The following is a 13,188-nucleotide window of genomic DNA, read 5'->3' as shown; positions in this document are numbered from 1 at the left end:
CTCTTTTTACTTTTATTTATTATTTTTAAAAGATTTTATTTATTTATTTATTCATGAGAGAAACACACACACACACAGAGAGACAGAGAGAGAGACAGAGACAGAGACACAGGCAGAGGGAGAAGCAGGCTCCATGCAGGGAACCTGACATGGGACTTGATCCCAGGTCTCCAGGGTCATGTCCTGGGCTGAAGGCAGGTGCTAAACCGCTGAGCCACCCGGGCTGCCCTCTTTTTACTTTTAAAAATCGTGTTGAGAAATAAATCCCCTCCTCTTTTTAAACTAAGTCTCACCATGGAAGTTCCACATTGGAAGTCTCAATCCCTAAAAGAGTTTTAGGGAATCCCGTGGCAATAGAAGGCCGTTCAGCACCTCCTGGGATCCTGTCTCATAACTCCACTTGCCCTCAAGGAAAGGGAGGGCGCTATCCTGGTATTTAGCCTTTAGCCCAGCTTCCTTTTGGCACTGGCATCATGAGCATCTGAATGAGCAATCTCCCAAAGGCCTGGAGCAAAGCCTTCCCAGTCAAGCAGCCAGGCAACCTGAGACAGTACTTCCTCCTGCCTTCTGGCCTCCTAATATGCTTTGCATTAAAATACCCATTTTGGCTTTGCCTTTGAGTCAGTTCTCTGGGGAGCAATAAAAGATGAGCCATTAACATATGGCCCATGGAAATGTTGAAGATGGAGAAATGATAATTCATTCAATTTAGGCCTTTTCGGCACTTTCCCCACACACCAGCATTGCCTGCAGTGATAAGTGTCCTAATCCCATCCCTCTCTGGGTCTCAGTTTCCCTGTCTACTAAAACAAGCAGAGAATCTCCAAGAAGCACTTGCAACTCTAAATATCACATGATTCACATTCAGGCAGAGCCTGGCTCTAACAAACTCTGGGCATCCACTCTGTGTGGCAGAATGGTAGGCAATACTTTGGGAGATATTTTCTTTCCCGGGTGAAATGGTATAAAATCAATTTCTTTTATAATGATACCAGTCTCAAACCCTCCAAAATAGAGCTCCACCCTTGGATCTGTTGTAGGATAAGGTTTTATTTGCAGAATTTTAGTGTGACCTTTTCTGAAGCAGAACATTGTGTTGGGGGGTGGGGTGGGGGAGTGGTAAATGGGGGTGGGAAATGCTGGATTGTGATTAACCAGATAATGAACCCTGTCTGCTTTTAATCAGCCCCTTCCTGTTCTCCCAGACCTCTAAACTTTTAATATTAATGGAAACAGATTTGAATTCTGGAAAGAGCTATTCTGGAAAATAATTGGATATTTACTAGGTGAAAAGTGAAATTGTGCAGGCATTTCATAGGGTTTGGTATTTGACAGGTGCCATTTTTCTTTCCAATGTCTTGCATACCTCTGTTTTATAAACCAATATGGATAGTGGCATAAAAAGATTACAGGTATACATGGTGGTGAGGCCTGGGAATATGTTCAAGGGGTTGGGGGTTGGTAGGCAAAGAGAGAGAGAGAACTTCAACTGGGGACAAAGCTGAAGTGCCGGAATTAGTATGGCAGAATTATTTGACGGCAAAGAATGACAGGCCTTTAAAAGAAATAGAGCTGTGTTCATAAATGGGGATTACACCCAGAGAGACAGAGATGTTACCTATGGAACTTACCTATGGAAATCTGACTCCATCTAGGAAAGCAAATGACTCTCTTGGTTTCCAAAAGGGATTTGTAGTTAGATGAGGTAGGAAGGGACTGGAAGGGAGTGGGGAGCTTTTATTGAAATAAAGGGCAGACCTCTCCAGGGTTTAGGCAAGCAGAACAAACTATAGGCAGATCTACTAGGAAGGGAAGAAGGGCTGCCCTGGTGGGTTGACTCAGGCTGCTTGGGTTCTTTGCCTTGAGGCCCTCTCATTTCAACTCTTTTTTTTTTAATAAATTAATTTTTATTGGTGTTCAATTTACCAACATACAGAATAACACCCAGTGCTCATCCCGTCAAGCCTCTCATTTCAACTCTTAAAGCTATGAGCACCATCACCCCCACATGTTCCTTCTTTAATGGTCTGGCTCTAGTGTGAACAAAGCACTTCTTTAAAGAATTCCTCTAGATGTAGTTGGACCAGGCAGATACATTTGCGAATTATTTTGCTCTACATGAAGGAGAGAACCCAAAGGAATGCTTTATAGAGAGTATAAGCAAGCTTCCTGCATAGATATTTTCCTGATGCTGCCATAATTTACTCGTAGTCTCAGATAACTGGGACTTAACCAGAATCTTAGCTGCTTTTTGGCCCTACTAGCTCCCTGATAGTCTCCACAGGATGGCTGCCATCTTATTTCCCACATGGAGAGTGGGAGCACCTGGTCATCTTTTCCTTCCTGGGCTTGTTTTCACAGCCCTATTTTTTTCTCTCTCAAATTGCTGGTTCTGGTTTTCAAGCTGTAGGATGCTCCTCATTTTCCATCGATTGGCAGGATGAGGTGTTTTTTTTTTTAAGATTTTATTTATTTATTTATTCATTCATTCATTCATTCATTCATTTATGAGAGACACACACAGAGAGAGGCAGAGACACAGGCAGAGGGAGAAGCAGGCTCCATGCAGGGAGCCCGACCTGGGACTTAATCCCGGGTCTCCAGGATCACGCCCTGGGCTGAAGGCGGCGCTAAACCGCTGAGCCACCCGGGCTGCCCAAGGTGTATCTTTCAGCTGTGAGTGCAATGTTGGTCACAACTGAGGCTGGACGGTGGAGTCTGGATGGCTCAGTGCACATTGAGCCACTGCTTGGAGAACAATGAAGCCTCACACCTACCGACTTAAGTAACATGTTTAGGTTTTAAGGGAGACAGAATTACTTTGCAGGACTTTATTCATGTCCTTTAGGGAGGATACTCTAGGAGCATTAGGGGAGTATCCCAATCATATAAAAGGCTTTCTTCTCTGAAGGGATCTTGGATGGCCATATGTGTCATTCCATCTTTTCAAATACTTTTAGGTGGTTAGTTGGAGCAAAAGATAAAATGTTTTATCTTCTGTAAATTCAGGAAGAATATGGTGCACTTTCAGCTTATCCTGGAAACTCAATCTTTTAGACCAATATTTTGCAGATGTGGAAACTGAGGCTGCTATAGAGGAAAGAACTTGCTAAAGTCACTCAGTAAATCACCAACAGAGCTAGGACTAGCCTCCAGGCTGCTTGAGCACCAGGGCAGTGCACTGCCAAGTAACAAACTTTGGGGAACCAAATTAAGGCAATAGAATTAAGTTATTGGCTTAACACAGAGATCAAACCCAGGACCAAGGACATTAAAATATTGCTTTCTAATCTATGGCTCTAAAGGGCCTCGATCAGTACAGGAATTCTGAGCAAGAAAAACTCTCTTCATTCCCACCTCTTTCGGCCTTATCACCTAGTCTCCCCTGGTTATAGCCAAAAGCTAGTCCCACCTGGAAATTTTCTATTATTTTCTCCTCCAATTATTGCTTCCACTCCTCTAGCCTTATACCAGACACTGTGTTTGTTCCATAAATTTCACAGAAGATATGCCTGGAGTGAGTTGGGCGGAGGGGTGGGGGGTTGGAAATACACTATCCAGAGAGACCTGATGTTGACCAGATCCCCTCCAAGGACCACCTTCCCTAGTCTGCAACTCTCTCGCTCTGCCAAACCCCAGCTAAAGAAACCACTTCCCATTTTGTAGTTGAAATAATAATACAATTTATCTATGTGCCAATGATTCACTTTGTGGAACACCTATGGCATTTTTTTAATTGAGATGACATTCACATAGCATGAAACTAACCATTTTAAGTGAACAGTTCAGTGGCATTTGGTACACTTGTGATGTTGTGCAATCATCTTTATCTTGTTGCAGAACATTTTCATCACCCATTCCTCTCTTCCCCTGTCCCTGGCAACTACCAATCTTTATTCTTTCTCTATTGCTTTACCTATTCTGGATATTTCATATAAATTGAATCATACAGTACGTGATCTTTGGTGTCTGGCTTCTTTCACTCAGCATAATGTCTCCAAAGTTTATCCAAGTGGTAGCATGGATCGATACTTCATTCATTTTTATGGCTGAATATTTCATCATCTGGACATTCTACAATGTGTTTATTCAATCACTGATTGATGGGTCTTTGGACTATTTACACCTTTTGGCTATTGTGAATAGTGCTGCTTATGAATATGTGTGTACATGTATTTGTTTCAGTAGCTGTTTTCAATTCTTTGGGGCATATTTATAGGAGTGGAATTTCTGGGTCATGTGGTAATTCTAGATTTAACTTTTTGAGATACTGTATGGCAAATTTTTAATATCATTCTGTCTTTTTCTAACTGCTTCTCAAACTGTTCATCCATATTCTCTCACTCCACAGTTCGTAAATCTTCAGGGGATATTAACTGATTTTATTTTATTTTTTTAAGATTTATTTATTTTTTTGAGAGAAAGTGGAGGTGGGCAGAGGTAGAGAGAGAGAGAACTAGAGAATCTCAAGCAGACTCCACACTGAGCGTAGGCCTGACATGGGGCTCGATCTCACAACCCTGAGATAATGACCTGAGATGAAATCAAAAGTCGGGTGCTTAACCGACTGAGCCACCCAAGCATCCCTTAACTGACTTTAAAATTAGTCTATTTAGTCTAAAATTAATCAAATATAACTTCTCAAGTAAGTTTTACTGCAAATTCATCATTAAATGCTTTAAAAAACCAAACAGGGGGCAGCTCTGGTGGCTCAGCGGTTTAGCGCTGCCTTCAGCCCAGGGCGTGATCCGGGGGTCCCTGGATCGAGTCCCACGTCAGGCTCCCTGCATGGAGCCTGCTTCTCCCTCTGCCTGTGTGTCTCTCTGTGTCTCTTAATACAAAAAAAAACAGGAAATTCTTTTTGGATTATATCCAGAGTTACCTACAGAAATTTTGCCCTGTATAGTAGCCATTAGGCACATGTAACTATTGAGCATTTGAAACATAGCTAGTGAAACTGAAGAAATTAATTTTAAATTTCATTTTATTCTTATTTTTTATTAAAAATAAAATGTAAATAGCCACATGTGGCTAGTGCTACCATAATTATGGTACAGCATCCCCAATCTTCTTCAGCAGAAAAAAAACTTGAAGCTTATTCCCAAATAGTATGTATTCTTCACATTACTGAAACATGATAGACATGTTTGAACACGATGAAAAATAAATTTACTTTTTTTTATAGATATCATGTATATATACTCAGTGCTGGTAAATGTAGTGCAAAAATAGTATTTTTAAAAACAGTGCTAGTGGTGGTGTAAATTTTTTTCAATGAACATTCATTTATGCCCATGTTCATTTATTCGTAGTATTTAATAAATGTTTTAGTTGAATGCGTATTATGTGCCAGGCACTGTGCTATGTGCCAAGGACACAGAGATGAGCAAGAAATGATCCCTCCCCTCAAAAATGCACAGTCAAGTAGTTTGGTAACTACAAAATAGCAGTATGATATAATGATAATGGTTTTCATTAAAAAATACTTACTGGGGATCCCTGGGTGGCGCAGCGGTTTGGCGCCTACCTTTGGCCCAGGGCGTGATCCTGGAGACCCGGGATCGAATCCCACGTCGGGCTCCCGGTGCATGGAGCCTGCTTCTCCCTCTGCTTGTGTCTCTGCGCCTCTCTCTCTGTGACTATCATAAATAAAATAAAGCTCAATGAATTAAAGCTTGGAAAGATGCGGGCAGAAAATTAAAAAAAAATAAAAAATACTTACTGATTTATTTTAGAGAGAGTGCACAGGGGTGGGGGTGGAGGGTAGGGGCAGAAGGAGAGCATCACAAACAGGCTCTCTGCTGAGTGTGGAGCCCAATGTGGGGTTTGACATGGGGCTTCATCTCATGACCCATGAAATTATGACCCATGAAATCATGACCTGAGCAGAAGCCAAGAGTCCAACACTTAACTGATTGAGCCACCCAGGCCCTCTGATAATGGTTTTCATTTTTTAAGCATTATGTCCATGCTATGAACTTCATATACATTTTAAAATTTAATCCTTGCAATAATAGCCCTTTGAGTTAGGTATGATTATCCCCATTTTACAGACAAGGAGGCTGTGGCTTAGAGAAGTTAAAGAAGTTGACTAAGGTTGCACTGTGAATGCTGTAACCGAGGTCTATACAAGATAACACGTCTTCCACAAATAAGGGAGTAAGTCACTATGTGTGGAGGGTAGGGAGGAGTGGAAGGATGGAAACAGGGCTGGATTTTGAAGGATGAGCAGGAGATATGCCTAACAATGATCCATTTGGTTCTATAGCTTTGAAATTCTTTAACATAATTGGCCTGGCAATTCCACTTAAGGGAATTTATCTCAAGGAAATATTCTGAAATAGGGAGAAAACCCTACATGAATGAGGGTGTTCATTTGTCTATTATTTATAATACTGAAGAGTTGGAAACAGCCTGCAGGTTTAACAACAGGGGAATGGGTAAATGAATTATGGTCCCACTACTTTATGGAATATTAATGCAACCTATTTTGAAAAAGTTGAAATGATAATTAAAAAGACTAAGTAGCAATACCAAAAATACATTATATGATGTCAAGTGATAAAAGCAAAATACCACATTGTATATTCACTACAAATGCAATTATGGAGAACATGATTACATATGGACAGGGCTACAGAGGACCTCTCCATGCACACAAAGAGTGGCATTCCGGACATGGCACCCAGGGTAAGAGTTTAATTTTTTGTTGTTTCCAATTTTTACATAATATTATTTCATCTTTTACTATAAAGTAAGTGGAAATTGTAAAGGAGACATCTAACCTTTTTCCCTGGCTTTAATGTGACTTTTACTTGTTCCAAATAGTCATTTTCACCGGAAAATGTGAGATTCCTTTTAAAATGGATCAAATATGGAAAATATTGTGTGGTCCATTTTGTCTTAGCCAACTCAGAATTGGTCTCCAGGTAATGAAAGTAAGTTGAGAACTGTTTTCTTTGCACATGTTTGAGTGGTTTTGATTTCATTGTGATATGCAACAGAAATCACATTGCTGTCAAATATTGGCTGGTGTTTATGAGGCCATGGATTTGGAATAAGAGAACTCAGGAGAGACAGTCATTCCATTTTTAAAGTGTCTTTCTCCTGGGACCAAAGTCAAGCTCTGAGTGTATTTCTTTTTAATTTATGTGATGACATTAATATAAATCCAAGTCTTGATGTTCATAATGGGCTGCTGTTGATTGACAAATGTGGAAGGGAAAAGGGGGTATTTATTTTTCTAAATTTGTTGGGATGATACAATTTCAAGAATGCTGTCACCTTGGTACAACCTGGGGTAAGGCTTTGAGGCACAATTCCATTTTTTTTATTTATTTACGATAGTCACAGAGAGAGAGAGAGAGAGAGAGGCAGAGACACAGGCAGATGGAGAAGCAGGCTCCATGCACCGGGAGCCCGACGTGGGATTCGATCCTGGGTCTCCAGGATCGCGCCCTGGGCCAAAGGCAGGCGCCAAACCGCTGCGCCACCCAGGGATCCCCCACAATTCCATTTACTGTGGGACTGTCTCAGGCCTGAGATAAGCAATACAAGGTAGCATTTTTGTTCAGGGTTTATTTCTCATCAACAAAAAAAGTTGACTATTAGACTTGGCATGATGTAGAGGGCAAGGGTCACACAGACCAGGCTTCAAATCCTGGCACCCCTATTTGCTGGCTGTATGACCTTGAGCAAGTTACTTTACCTTTCTATATCTCAGTTTTTTCATCTGTAAAGTTGGACCAGTAATAAAGCCTACCTAATAGGTTTGTTTTCAATGTTAACTGAGACAATGCATACTGCTTACAGTAGTTCCTGATACAGTAATACCTTAATAAGCTTAGTATCTGATACACTTAATAGTTAAGTGCTGGGGTGCCTAGCTGGCTGAGTTGGTGAAGCATGTGGCTCTTGATCTTGGGGCTGCAAGTTCGAATCCCACACTGGGTGTAGAGATGACTTAAAAATAAAATCTAAATAAATAAATAAATAAATAAATAAATAAATAAATAAATAGTGCTATTATTAGCATGTACAAGATACCATGCTAAGTAATAGATTGTTTACTTGTCTTTTACCTCTATGAAATCATGCATTACTTGAATATAGGAGCTATGTGTGATTTGTTCACCATTGCCAGCCCCAGTCCCTAGCACATGGTTTGGGACACAGTAACTACTCAAGAAATGTTTGTGGATATTCTGTATTCTTTTATGAGATGGTTGGTGAGCTGAAGCCACAAGAGGACGAAGAGGAGAGACTCAGGAAAACAATCTAGTATACTTACAGGTGCCAGAGACGAAAGGCACATGCCCTCTCCCAGGGTTACAAGGGAGACACCAGGTGGTCAAGAGGCAGAAAACGAACAAGGGGAAGGTTTAGGCTACGGCCTTCCTTGTGTTTTGGCAGGAAAGGCAAGGCGGGGCAAGGTGAACAGTTTCAGCTTCTTTGAATGATTATCTGTGGGCTTTGGGCTACAGGGTGGTCATTAGCTGTCTGACACCTGGCCCTGGGATGATTAAGGCAGAGGAATATTGTCTCCTGGGGTGTAGGGGCCAGACAGAGGAGATATGATTTTGGATTGTTAGTTTGCATATCAAAGGCATGCTCCTAGCTAGGTCCTTGTCTATTTCTAAGAATTGGCTACTCCAGGAGGAGCGGTCTTTCCCCAGCCAGAAATGTTTTCTAAAATGTAAAAACATTATAATATGTAGACAATTAAAATATTTTTATTTTTAAACAGTGGAATGAATTTGATGATTGCCTACTGCTTTTTGGAAATACCAGGAACCTTCAGGAGCTTATAAGCATTGTGAGTAGGGGCGGGAATGGGGCAGGGGGATGTGGATAGGCATCTGGGGGTTTGAGGGAACAGGCACTCAATTTCAAACCAGAAAACCAGGACTTTTTTTTTTTAAAGTAAGCTCTAGACCCAATGTGGGCCTCCAACTCATGACCCTGAGATCAACAGTTGCATGTTCTACCAACAGAGCCAGCCAGACACCCCTGGGAAACTGTATTTTAAGTACTAGTTTTCCTTACTAGCTATGTAGCTTTTGGAATGCCATTTAATCTTTCTGAGTCTGTTTTTTTCAACCCTAAAATGGGAATAATAATAATTTAAAACCACACAAAATGTTATGAATTTATGTGACAAATGTATATGAATGTACTTTGTCAACTGAAAAGCAATACATATAACTAAAGAGGTGTTATTGTTTTAAATAGCAGCAGTGCAATGTTGGAAATGGTAAGTTTCAGATAGGTGGACCTTACTCTCTCTGAAGGATATAGCAGCTCTGAAAACAGAAGAGACCACAGACCCAGGGTTAGTTAGATTTACTATCATTATATTGGCTTGTCAGTTAAAAGATGATATTCATTATTCTTCACCCTTTAGGGATAGAGGATAAGGCCCAGGAAATTATTTGCATTTTATCATGTCTAATCTCTGCTTACGTTGTTTCTAAGATTGAGGTAATTGATGGGGAACTCCTGAGATGGACAAGTTTTCCTTCTGCTTCAATAATGAATGATATCAAAGACAATTTGCAACTGTGGTATTGAAATAAAAGTTTGTGGAGTTTTATTATTTTATTATTTATTAAAACTTTTATTTAAAAGTTTTTATTATGTCCACTTTCAAGTCCCTCCTCTTGTCCTCAGCCTCCCAAACAACTCTTCAAATTGTTTTAACCCACGAGCTGTGGTGGTAGTACCAAACTAATTTACCTGGAGAATGGGAGGGAAAAGCAGATGTGTAGATAGGCACAGAGAGGTTCTGATGTTGATTTGGTTACTGGACAAAGGAAAAGCCAAAAGAAAAATATATATACTGTCAGGGAGCAAGAATTCCTGTCTGCTCAAAGGTCCTTCTAGCTGGACTAAGAAACAAATTGACATGGGACAGATTAACAGAAAATCAAATTTAATAGGCAGATATATGGGGAATCCACATAGACACGGAAATTCCAAAGGCAGTTGGGCAAAAGAGGTATACACGTCATCCTGAACTATGGAGAAGAAGGTAGGGCTCTAGGATTGCATCGGAAAAGTATGCATTTCACAGGACAATAAGAAGAGCAGATATTGCTAGTTAGATGTTTGCTCTGCCATCCAGATGGGTCACTCACATAAAATGGATCTCTGCTAATAACCCTTATCCTGGAAAAGATCCCCAATTTAGATTTTTCTGTGCGGTTAAGGGAAGACAAAGGTTTCCCTCGAGCCAGCAGGATCTCAAGTGTTTTCAGTTCAAAATAATCTGTAGAGGCTGCTTTCAGGCAACAGGCTTGAGCAGTGGAAACCTGAGTGAGGTAGAATGGCCCACAGTGTCCACCAGGCTGAATGCACACAGGCCCATTAGTCAACCCACCTCAAAATAGCCATAGGCCCTAGCTGACCAATGGGCTGCTGAGAACCAGGTACAGGTACCAAAAAAGGAAATGCCATACGTTCCCATACCTCATCACTCCCCCACCCAAATACACCCCCCACCACTGCCTCCTGGCAGTCTCTTCTTACCATCCTGCCCTTTGCTCCATTGCAGTATATCCAATAAAGTTCTATTTCCTTTGTTCTGTCTTGGGTAAATTTTTTTGCTGCCTGTGGCAACAGTCACTCCGCATAATCTACATGCAAAGTAGCACATTCTTGGGAGGGTCTGTCCTGAACCCCTACAATATTTATGTATCTATGTGGTATATTCTTTCTTAAGTAAATGTTTCACATCTTCAAATCCACTCGGTGATCTGCCATTGGCTATTGGAATCACTAGTTTGGTGCTTTCTGTTTAGTCCAAGAAGAGTAGATCTAATGATTCCTCAGTACCTGGCACCACAGACTTTTAAGCTGCTGCAGAAACCTTTTTTCTGATATGTTCAGAAAAGAAAACAATGCTATGGTAAAATATAGATAGATTTCTGCTTTGAGCATATAACAGAAACTGTTTGATAAAGTGGGGCAGGAAAAATAATTTTCCTTCTACCTTTCTCGGTTCTTGGCTGAGACACCCACTCCACCCCACCCCCACCCCCATAATAAAAGACAGACTGACAGGAGAAAAAAATATTTACAAACATATGTATGTCCTATAGACATGAGAGAGACCCAGGAAATTGCAGTAACTCTCTGAAATGACTGAAGCCATCACCTTAAAAAACATCTCCAACTAAAGACAAAAAAGATGTTGGGATGGGGAGTCAGTTATGGGAAGTGACCAGGAAAAGCACAGAAAACAAGAGTACTTTTGTTACACAGAATTAGGTTCATGACTTTCCATTGACAACAGTTTCTAGAGATTTAGGGTCCTCTTCCTCTTCCTGGTACAGCCAGGGAGACACCCTGACAAATGGAGATTTCCCTTATAAATGTATCTTCCATTTGTTTTTCAGAGCATCATCTGTGCCTATTGTTCTTTAAAACATGTTCCTTAAAACATGAATGTTTATGATTTCGATGAAGTCTAATTTATCTATTTTTCTGTATAGGACATATCTAAGAGACCATTGTCTAATTCAAACTCATGAAGATTTACACCTATGGTTTCTTCTAAGAATTTTTATATCCCTGGGTGGCGCAGCGGTTTGGCGCCTGCCTTTGGCCCAGGGCGCGATCCTGGAGACCCGGGATTGAATCCCACATCGGGCTTCCGGTGCATGGAGCCTGCTTCTCCCTCTGCCTGTGTCTCTGCCTCTCTCTCTCTCTTTGTGACTATCATAAATAAATAAAAAATTTAAAAAAAATTAAAAAAAATAAAAATAATCAGCTCATTTTCTCATGTGCTTGTTGGCCATGTCTATGTCTTCCTCTGTGAGATTTCTCTTCATGTCTTTTGCCCATTTCATGATTGGATTGTTTGTTTCTTTGCTGTTGAGTTTAATAAGTTCTTTATAGATCTTGGAAACTAGCCTTTTATCTGATATGTCATTTGCAAATATCTTCTCCCATTCTGTAGGTTGTCTTTTAGTTTTGTTGACTGTATCCTTGCCTTCAGGGAAATACAAATCAAAACCACAATGAGATACCACCTCACACCAGTGAGAATGGGGAAAATTAACAAGGCAGGAAACTACAAATGTTGGAGAGGATGCGGAGAAAAGGGAACCCTCCTGCACTGTTGGTGGGAATGTGAACTGGTGCAGCCACTCTGGAAAGCTGTGTGGAGGTTCCTCAAAGAGTTAAAAATAGACCTGCCCTATGACCCAGCAATTGCACTGCTGAGGATTTACCCCAAAGATACAGATGCAGTGAAATGCCGGGACACCTGCACCCCGATGTTTCTAGCAGCCATGTCCACAATAGCCAAACTGTGGAAGGAGCCTCGGTGTCCATCGAAAGATGAATGGATAAAGAAGATGTGGTTTATGTATACAATGGAATATTACTCAGCCATTAGAAACGACAAATACCCACCATTTGCTTCTACGTGGATGGAACTGGAGGGTATTATGCTGAGTGAAAGAAGTCAATCGGAGAAGGACAAACATTATATGGTCTCATTCATTTGGGGAATATAAATAATAGTGAAAGGGAATAAAGGGGAAAGGAGAAAAAATAAGTGGGATATATCAGAAAGGGAGACAGAAGATGGAAGACTCCTAACTCTGGGAAACGAACTAGGGGTGGTGGAAGGAGAGGAGGGCGGGGGGTGGGGGTGACTGGGTGGCGGGCACTGAGGTGAGCACTTGACGGGATGAGCACTGGGTGTTATTCTGTATGTTGGCAAATTGAACACCAATAAAAAATAAATTTATTAAAAAAAGAAAAATAATAATCAGCTCAAAATAATCCCTGTGCTAAAGGGACATAGCTTGGGGTGGCAAATTCTGGTCCCTTTCATTTTGATTACTTTTAATTTTCCTTCTTTGATGAATTGGGCTGGGAGGCCATGGTGCTGTAGCAAGACAAAGTCTTACTAAGACAGTCTTAGTAAGACAGACTTTGGGAGCAGATAGTTTGGGGTCTGAATCTCCATGTTACTCTTCATTAGCTGGGGAATGTTGAAGAAGGTCCTGATTGTCCTCTAATCCCTAGTTCTCAGATGAAAAATATGAGAATTTTTGTGAGGACTTAATATGATACTGTATGTAAAGCAACTGGCTTTAGTAGGTGGGAAAGTAAAAGTATGTTTTGGTTGTGTCTTCAAAAAAATCACTGGAAAGAGAGCTAGTCTCTCGTGGGCCT

The sequence above is a fragment of the Nyctereutes procyonoides genome, unplaced genomic scaffold (genome assembly GCF_905146905.1).
Source record: "Nyctereutes procyonoides isolate TBG_1078 unplaced genomic scaffold, NYPRO_anot_genome, whole genome shotgun sequence".
Classification (NCBI taxonomy): Eukaryota; Metazoa; Chordata; class Mammalia; order Carnivora; family Canidae; genus Nyctereutes; species Nyctereutes procyonoides.
This window is presented reverse-complemented; position numbering follows the sequence as displayed.